At 57.0% G+C, this 9052-nt stretch overlaps 1 long non-coding RNA gene across 1 annotated transcript; it reads left to right on the forward strand.

Moving 5' to 3' along the window:
* Nucleotides 1-3784: 3784 nt before the first annotated feature.
* On the forward strand, nucleotides 3785-8465 carry LOC147828230 (uncharacterized). The gene is made up of 3 exons (XR_015451131.1): nucleotides 3785-3919; nucleotides 4336-4526; nucleotides 5596-8465. It is a non-coding gene; the product is annotated as an uncharacterized LOC147828230 (long non-coding RNA).
* The last annotated feature ends 587 nt before the right edge of the window (nucleotides 8466-9052 follow it).

Consider the following 9052-nt stretch of genomic DNA (forward strand, 5'->3'; position numbering starts at 1 on the left):
TCAGGAAGATGAGAAGAACAGGTCCATGAGCCAAGAGGGCAGGGACTCCAACTCCACCAGCACGGAACTACTGGGCTGGGAACCCTTCCCGACCTCACCTTGGGCATCTTCTCCCTAGCCGCCTGGATCTTGTAAAATATCCTTTGTGATTAAATTAACCCACCTCAAGGAGGGGTCCTGGTGGGTAAGAAGCAGGTTTAACCCTGGGGGGCTTCTGATCAGCATCTGTAGTTCAGGTGGGGATCTGGGACTGAGCCCCCCATGTGTGAGACCTGCAGCCACTCCAAGCAGTCAGTGTCACAGCTGAGCTGGACAAGGGGACCCCAGCTGGCATGTTCTGCAGAGCTGCCGGTGGGAAGATCTCCATGCCTTTTGGAGTGATGTGAATCCCCACTTGGGGTAAAAAGGAGCTGCATTTGGTTTTGCAGTTGGAACCAGCAGGACTTGGTGACACAGGCAGTGACCCAGCTTTCACCAATCACTTGTCAGCAGGGGGACACACACGTTCAGGGACTTGGGAAACGCTCGCTTGGACAGCCAGAGGCCCAGCATGGTGATGAGAACCACTCCCGAGACTGAGCCCCTGCTGCTCCTTCTCCTCTCCCTCATTTCTGGGCAGCGTGAGCTCACTAGAACCCAACTGGGTGGGTCTGCTCTAGGCCTGCACTCCCAGGGGAATACCCATCATCACATGGCAGGGCCTGACTGTCTCACCTCTTTGCTCACTGAGGACTAGGCTCAGAGTCATAACCAGGAACACAGCTGATGACTAAAGGAAGCCTCAGGGTCAAGGAAAAAGATAAAAATCTCAGGACCTCAGCTAGGGACTGTGGCCTATCAGGGAGATGCCATGGTGTCTGCCGGTGGGGCTTCTCTGGCAGATGTGGGTCAGCCCTGGGCTTCTCCTGGGTAATGTCAACAGGTGCTCCGCAGTGAGCCCAGGATGGTGCCCCTCTCCCATGAAGGCATTCAGCAGGCGGAGGGCAATGTTCAGAGCCTGCTCTCTTCCTACCCTGCCACTCTCTGGCATCGCAGTAGAGGCCAGGCAAGGGCCATGCTTCCCAGGTAGGGACACCAGCCTGTCCTGTGGCTGGCATACCACTGCTGACCTGAGGTCAGTCACAGGCTGATCCCGCCTGCCAAGCAACCCTTCCACAAGCATCGAGGAGGGCAGGCCTCTGGATCTGCAGTGTGAGGGGTCCATGGATGAGAGGCCACATGTATTGACAGCTGGCCAGGGCCTCCTTCCAAGGCCTGCACTGTGTGTGTTGAGGAAATCACACAAGGTCTGTGGGAGGGAACAGAGAGGCTCCACGCAGGAGGCATACCTGCTGCTGGGTCCTACTAGATATTCCATTGTGGGAGTGTACATGACGGCTTGAGCAAGACCCAGTGTGATGACTGTGAGGGGCAAGGAGGGGCTGGGTGATGGCCAGGGTGCAAGGTGACCTGAAGTGAGCCCTCTGGGGGCAGGCGTGAGTAGCCTTCCTTCCTGGTGGGAACCTGAGGACAGCGCCTGAGCCTCCACTTAGAAACTTGGGCTTTCAACACTGGAGCCACAGTCCATCCTGTGTTCCCTGCACACTTGGTGCTGCTCCTGCTCTCTCACAGGGCCAGGGTGGATAAATGAACTGCCCAACACCACAGCCCAGTGCTGAGAGGCACCATGCATGTGTGTGTAGACAGACAAGTGTGTGTGGGCGGACAAGTGTGCGCATCCACAATCAGCATGGCCTTCCAGCCCCATACCTTTAGTTATAGAAAAATGCTTTCTTCTAAAAACTATCATTGTACCATGTACGACAAATTTGTAACTTGCCTTTTTCCTGGAGAACAGATTCCATGTTCAAATCCCGGTAGGCACTTCCTGTACCACTCCTAGCAACTGTGAGTGTTTAAGCACATTCCTATAGAGGATGCACCTCGGCTGCTCTGGCCCTGCCTGTGGCATGCTAACCACAGGTGCTCAGGAACTGTCCCTGTGTCGTCCCCAGGGCCTTCTGTCACCACCCTGGCCTTTCCGCCTCTCCAGGGCCAAAGCTGCCCTAGATTCCTGGTGAGGACATGCACCGGAGGCCACAGCTGCGCCCTCCTCAGAGATAAACTGTTGCCGTGACAGCTGCTTCACTGCGATGGCTGCTCCCCGAGTCCTGACTCCCCAGGACACTGCCCCCTGCCCACGGGGCTCTGTCTCTCAGCCCAGGAATCTCAATGACCCCAATCTCCTGGCCATAAATGTCAGGGATGACAAACGTTGGGGGACTCTCCTGTCTGAAACAGTGGAAACCCTGGCTCTGCCTGAGAGGGGAGCAAGACCAGGCAGAGCTCAGGGCACTGGCCAGGGCCTCTACCGGGTACCTGGGGTAGGGTGGGCTGCAGCGGTGCCGGGGATGTGGCTTCCCTGAGCCCTAGTCCTAGTGCTCGACCCACCATGGGCAGACACAGCAGAGGGGGGAGTTAGAGATGCGGGCGAGAAGAGAAGCAGGCCCTGGCACTAGCTCACCTTGAGGGTCCGGAAGGGCAGAGGTCACCACCCACAGGGCACGGAGAGGAAAACTGAGGCCAGGAGACGCATGGGTCATGCTGCACGGGTCTGGGGAAGACTGCACTGGATGCCTGTCAAGGCCCCGCCTCCCACATTGCGCTGGAGCCACTGCCCACCACCCTGAGGCCCAAGGCCCAGGCCTGGACTCTCAACCCCTCTGCTTAGCATCCCAGCGCGCCTAGGACCTCTGATCACCCTGGGTGCGGCCAGGGCTTGGGGAGGAGGAGACAGCCACGCACAGGAAGAGACCCTCCCCACCAGGGCTTAGGAAACCGCGCTGCATCTAATTCCCCACTTTGACAGAAAGCTGGACACGTGGAAGTATTTCCCTACTAAAAAGGGAGGAATGCAGCAAATGAGCATTGAGCCCTGAGCCCAGTTCTGGCAACATAGGCAGGCTGCTTCTCACTTCTCCTTCATGGTTCCTCATAGGAGCTGTGCCCAGCTTTGCAAGGTGTGCTGGTTTCTAGGTAGATGTGTGCTTCCCTTAGCGGTGGAAATTGTGGTTTCCGTTTTGTTTTGTTTTTTGTTTTTTTGTGTTTGTTTTCTTGAGTTCTCGCTATGTAGTTCACACTGGCCTTGAACTTGCTATATAGCCCAGGCTGGCCTCGAACTCACAGCAATCCTCCTGCTTCAGCCTGCTGAGTGCTGGGATTATGGGCGTGCATACCAGTCCAGCTAATCCTGGTTTCTCCTGAATCCCTACGGGAACCACAGTGCCATGTGTGTTGTTGACAAGTGTGTCCTCTGAGGCTGGACCTCTGCCCCAGCTTTCTGCCCCATGGACTGTGGTGTCTCCTGGGTGGGCCCTGGTTCTCAGAAGGTCCTCTGCCTTAGCCCTAAGGTCCTGGAGGGCACAGGGCCATCCCAACCCTCCCAAGAGCTCTGGGGCCCCGCTGCCCGGCCCCCTAAGGACCAGCTGATAAGTACACACAGTCTGATTTTCTTTTTTATTGATGAAATAAAAATATTGATTACCCTGCTCTACATTTTTGGTTTTGTGATAAGGAGGAAATAAAACTCCTCATCGCAGAAGACTCCGGGCGTGGCTGGATTGTGCTCCAGCTCCCTGCCCAGCTGGCCTGGGGAGGTGCTTTCTTCAGAGACATCAGGGCTGGCAAGAGGGTGATTGGACCAAGCCCAGGCTCCTAGCCTAATGGGGACAGAGACCAGCTTCTGACCAGGCCAGACTGAGTTACAGCCATCTGAGGGACATTTCTCTGACTTCTCTCCGAGCCTGCAGAGCGGGAGAACAGCACCCCACCAGTGGCAGTAAGGGGCCCTCAGAGACCCCAAGGAGTCCCTTGTCAGGACAGCTTCCAGTCATCACTGCTGCATCCCCAGGACCGGCTCCAGGGCTTGGGGAGGGAAAGGGTGAGCACCACGGCCATCTCTACGGGGTCTTTGGGAAGGAACCTGCTGTGGTCTCTGGCTCGGGGGCACCTCCTTGGGTCCCCAAGGTCACCTCAGTCCAGGGTGACCCTGGCCGACAAGTCACAGGGCCCTCATGGCATGTGGTAGACAGCGGGAACACCGGGCGGCCAGCACTGGAGGCGTGGGATGCCCGGACATTACTTGGCCGGCTTTCTACGGCTATGGCCTCCTCCCTGTGTCCCTGCTCCGATCCTATTCTCCAACTGGAGAACCAGTGGGCAGTGATGCCAGGGTGCAGAGACTTCCTGCTTTCCCTCGACCTGGTTCCTACCTCATCCGGGCCTGATCTGGGAGCAGCAGGGTCTCTTTGATCCTCTCTCCGTGAAGTTGAAGAGCCTCCTCTCTTTGCATTCCAGGTTCCTTCTCTCTGCTACATGACTTGCAATAAAATTCTACGATCTGCCATGGACAGCGAACTGCTGCTGCCTAAGATGAGCACCCAGGAACTGACTAAGCCCTCTGTCCTACTCTCAAAAGCCTGGCTTTCTCTCCTAGTGCACAGGGAACCTTCAGGAGGACTGGGAGACATTGCTGCCGCTCAGAGAAGGTGACTACACCCCACTACACACACCAGAGCCCTTCCCCTGAGCTCCCAGGAGGAGGCCTCCAATCCCTGGGTGATGTCTACAGGCTGTCAGGACTCAGGTCCCAAAGGACGTGAGGAAGTGGCGGTGACACCGAGTCCCTGATAGAGCCAGCTGTGTGCTCTGGCAGCACCAGGCTAATCCTCCTGGGCAGTAGGCTCAGGGCTGGCCTGAGCAGAGGACAGCTGAGGGTGGTCAAGGACACTCTTCCAACCAGGCCATTCTGGACATCACAAGCTGCTCCCAGGAGCAGATTGGATACAGCAAGGCCCCAGGTGGAGCAGGTTGCCCACCTGCAGTACCTGAGCCCAGGTTGGGTGATGGAGGCCCAGAGGAGAGGATGGGGTCCCAGCTGACACTGACGAAGGCAGCATGGTGCTGGGGGTCCGTGTCTTATGGGCCACGGGTTATAAGGCCCAGCCCAGGCTGAATGACTGGATATTGGCAGCAAATCTTGGGTCCCCCAAGCCCAAAGAGATGACCCAGAGGGCCCGGGAGGACCCTCACTCAGTGGGTTGACACTGCAGCTGGGAAATGGGGGGTCAGAGCCAGAAGGCTTCACAGTGAGTGGTGGGTGGGCTGGCCTGAGTTGGGCTCCAGGGGTCCTAGGAGTAGCAGAGGAGCCCACCCCTTGCCCTGGGAGGCCTTCCCCTCCCAGGCTGAAGTGCCAGCGTGGGAGTGTCCAGTGCCTCTGCACCCAGAAACACTGAGGGCGCGCACAGAACTGCTCCCAGCGGGAGGACGGCGGACTCAGTCTGCGGTCTGCAGTGAGGGAAAAGGCGGCTTGGCTCAGGAGCCCCAGGGCTGCTGTGGTGACGGAAAATGAAACTAAGACACCTGAAGACCTGGGTCACTGAGAGAGAAGCCGGGCAGTGTCACAGCAACAACCAACAAACCCTGCCCAACACGAATCCCAGGCCAGATGAGGAGCTGGAACCCTCCCCAGGGCACTGCTGTGGGCCTTGAGCATCCCTCCCTCCAACACCATGGGCTGCTCACCTGGCTGCTGCTGTCGCCGTCCTGTGTCTCCAGGCAGAGACCAGTCACTCGGGACTCAGATCTGAGCAGTGCCTGCAGAATCTCCATGCTGGAGAGCCACACGGGAAGGAAAACTCCCGCATGATTCTGCTGATGAACGGATCTTGGTGAGGAAATTGAGCTTCTCCACTTTGTGCTTCCTTTGCTATAGAAGAGCATTAATGATTTGCCACTCTATTCAATTAAGTAAAATTCATCAGAAAAAGAGTCATCGATCATTTACTGTGACCGAGCTAAGAGGGAGCCCAGAGAGAGTGGCACCAGGCCAGCCCCTCCTCCGGCAGCCTGCAGTGCTCTCAGCCAGGAGTCACCTGGGCACAGTTACAGAGGGCCCAGACTGCAGGCGCCACGGCACAGGTGCAGCCTCTAAGGCCAGGCAAGGGTTCAGACAAACCTGCTGCGTCATGATGGCGAAGAAACAGACAGTAAAGGGATGACGTGGAGATATGAACCCTTGCAACACATTATAATAGGTGCATTCCACACCTATCAGTGCAACTGTTAACAAATGAAAACAAAAATTTACGAGTGTTGGGAAGGATGTGGAGGAACTGAAGACCATGAAATACGGGCAGAAATGTAAGCTGGTGCGACTGTGTGGAAAACAATATGGTGGTTACTCAGAAAAATGAAAAGTGGAGTCCCCATGTGCCCAGAGAATGGAAAGCAGGGTCCTGAGCAGAATTTATCCATCCGCAGTCACAGCAGAGTGGGCATGAGGCCAAGAGGGAAACGACCCTGCCCATCAACCATGAAAGAATCAATAAAATGGGACCTAGAAAACACCAGGAAGAGCTGGGCGTAGCCCAGAGGTAGAGCACATGCTTAGCACGGCACTTGGTACTGCGTGAGTGTGTCCTGAGACCGTGATGCTTGGTGTGATGAGCCAGCCAACAAGGGACACGTGTAAGGTTCCACTCGTACCAGGGGCTTGAGTAGACCGGGGCAGAAGGTTGAGCCATGGTTTCTGGGCCAAGTTGTCTGTTATCTCCTGGGCGAAGGGCTGGAGCTGGGATGGCAAGGCACTTCTGGAGGGAGAATGGCTGCACAGTGCCAGGCACAGACTGGACACTGCTTAGCCCCATGCTGCAGAGGGGCTGTGTGGCAAGCCGCGTGTGTGCTACCGCCATCTGAAGAGGATGGCCAAGGAAATGTGGGCTAGCCTCACGCTGACAGTGTCAAGACACAGGGATGAAGGACCAGGAATGAGGCCAGGACTATGGCCCCAGTGACCTCCATAACTACTGAACCTCACGCCCTGTGTCTGGGGCGAGTGGAGCCTGAGACCAAAAGCCACCTCCCTCCCATGCTGTGATGGGGCTCCGTTGGGGTGGCCCAAGCCTGGCTGCTATACCCACAGGGGTCAGGGTGGTCCCTGCTCCAGTCACCCCTGGGCTTTTGCTGGCCAAGGGAAAGCATGGGCAGCTTTTGCACATACGGAATGCACAGGCTCCACTGTCCCCTTGTCCTCCTCTCCTCATGGGGCCCTCCAGAGATTCTGGGTGCACTGGTTCCTTCTCCCCCTTTGTGGATGAATCTCAAGAGGTTTGTCCTAGAGCTGCAAGGTGAGGACACGGGGAGAAGAAAGTCTCAATTCCCCCAAGTTTTCCTGTCATGTGAAAGGCAGCAGAATCCATGGGGTTCCCTGACCTTCAACGTCTACTTGGACCTCGCTCATTGGCCCGGGGTCAGGGACAGTTTCCAGGGAGAACATTCCTGGGGGATCATGTTGGTGTCTGGAGACTGTAGGCACCACTGTAGAGGGGAGGCTGATGCCTGAGGGGGTGTGAGCCAGGCTACCCAGGCCTGGAGACCAGGAGTCAAAGGCAGAAGAGTGACAGCCCACATTACATCACCACAGAGGACCCCGATCTCTGGGAGAACTCTCAGAGCCTGTTAGACATGAGTGGGGATAGCAGCAAAGAATGGGTCCAGGTCCTGTCCCCGAGAGCAGGGTGGATGGGACCTCCAGCAGGCTTTAGTGAGGAATTGCCTATAAACACGGGGCGGGGGGTAGCAGGGAGGCCCACATGGGGTGAAGACACTGCACCTGCTCCCCAGGGCCTCTTCACCCACCCCACAAGCTGGTGCTGGCACGGCTGCAGTGCGTGCCCTCAGCTCTGGGGCTGGCCTTCAAACATCAGGGACTCTGTCTCATGCCACCCTTATGGCCTCCAGGGTGGTGCTTGTTCTCCAGAACAGTGTCGCCTTGTGTGTCTCTCTTTTTCTGCAGAGGCAACACTCACACGGGACACAGGTCCACCCTGCTCCAACATGACCATGTCTTGCTGTGATCACACTTGCAGAAGCCCTGTCTCCAAACACGGTCACCCTGGCAGGTGCCAGGGGCTGGAACTGGAATGTATCTTTTGAGGACTCAGGATTCACAGCAGAGACCAAGCAGAGGACATTTGCAGGGGGCAGCTGCACAAAGGGGAGAGAAGGAGCCATGGGGAGGACACTGGCCGAGCAGGGAAGGCTGGGGGGTGGGTGTGTGTGCATATGTGCCCCTGTGTGTGTGCACACACACCCACACACATGCACACATACACGCCCACACACAGAGACACACAGGCACCCAAGGCCATTGCTGGCTCCATCTGTCTGAGTTTCCATGACGTGCACATGCGGAAACCCTTGTATCCCTAAGGCCCGACCATGTCCCGCCCTGACTGCACCCCTGGTGTGCCTGGTAGAGGGCGTGGGAGTCCAACACATGAGGGGAAGCACCAGGGACAAACCACGTCAAAGCACAGCAAGAAAGGTACCCTCTCCGTAACTCAGGGGCCACCCACTGGCTCCGGATGGGGACACCAGCGAGGCCTGAGCCGCTGTCGCCCTGCTGCCTGTGCCCCTGGGATGCTGCCCCCACCTGGCTCTGTCCTCAGCATGGCCCACGCCCTCGCAGGGTACCGAGTGGTGGTGCCTGCTGCTCCTGTAAAGCAGCCCTGCTCTCGCCCTGGCTGACCAGGCTGGTCACTGCTGTACGGTGGGCAGGGATGCCCATCCATCAGCTCGCCGCAGGCAGGTGCTGACCAGAGGCACAGGTCTCAGTCTCTGTGGCTCAGATGTGACTGGCCCAGCACTTCCCTGGGATTCTTGGCCCCAGTTCCCTGCAGAGCCCTTGCATTGAAGATAGGCCTTTAAGGGTTGAATCACATTCAACTTCAGCAGCCGCTTTATGAGGTTGTACATTTGGGCAGTTAGGCTAATTACTGTGGGATTGTAAAGAGTCGCCTACAGAGCTGGCTGCATTTACAGATGTTCCTGGGCTCCATCCCGGAGGAGAGGCCTGGGATACGTTTTTACTGTGCTTCCTGGGAGACTGGGATGCAGACTGAAGTGTCTAGGAAATGAAAGAGAAAGTTCTTGTGAAATACAGTTCATTTTCTAGGCATTGGTCCCTATGCTTGTTTATAAATCAGGATGGCGATAAAAGGGCAGTTGGGAA

The sequence above is a fragment of the Heterocephalus glaber genome, unplaced genomic scaffold, assembly GCF_053883595.1.
Source record: "Heterocephalus glaber isolate CG9 unplaced genomic scaffold, H.glaber_assembly_v1.0 deba00001195, whole genome shotgun sequence".
NCBI lineage: Eukaryota > Metazoa > Chordata > Mammalia > Rodentia > Bathyergidae > Heterocephalus > Heterocephalus glaber.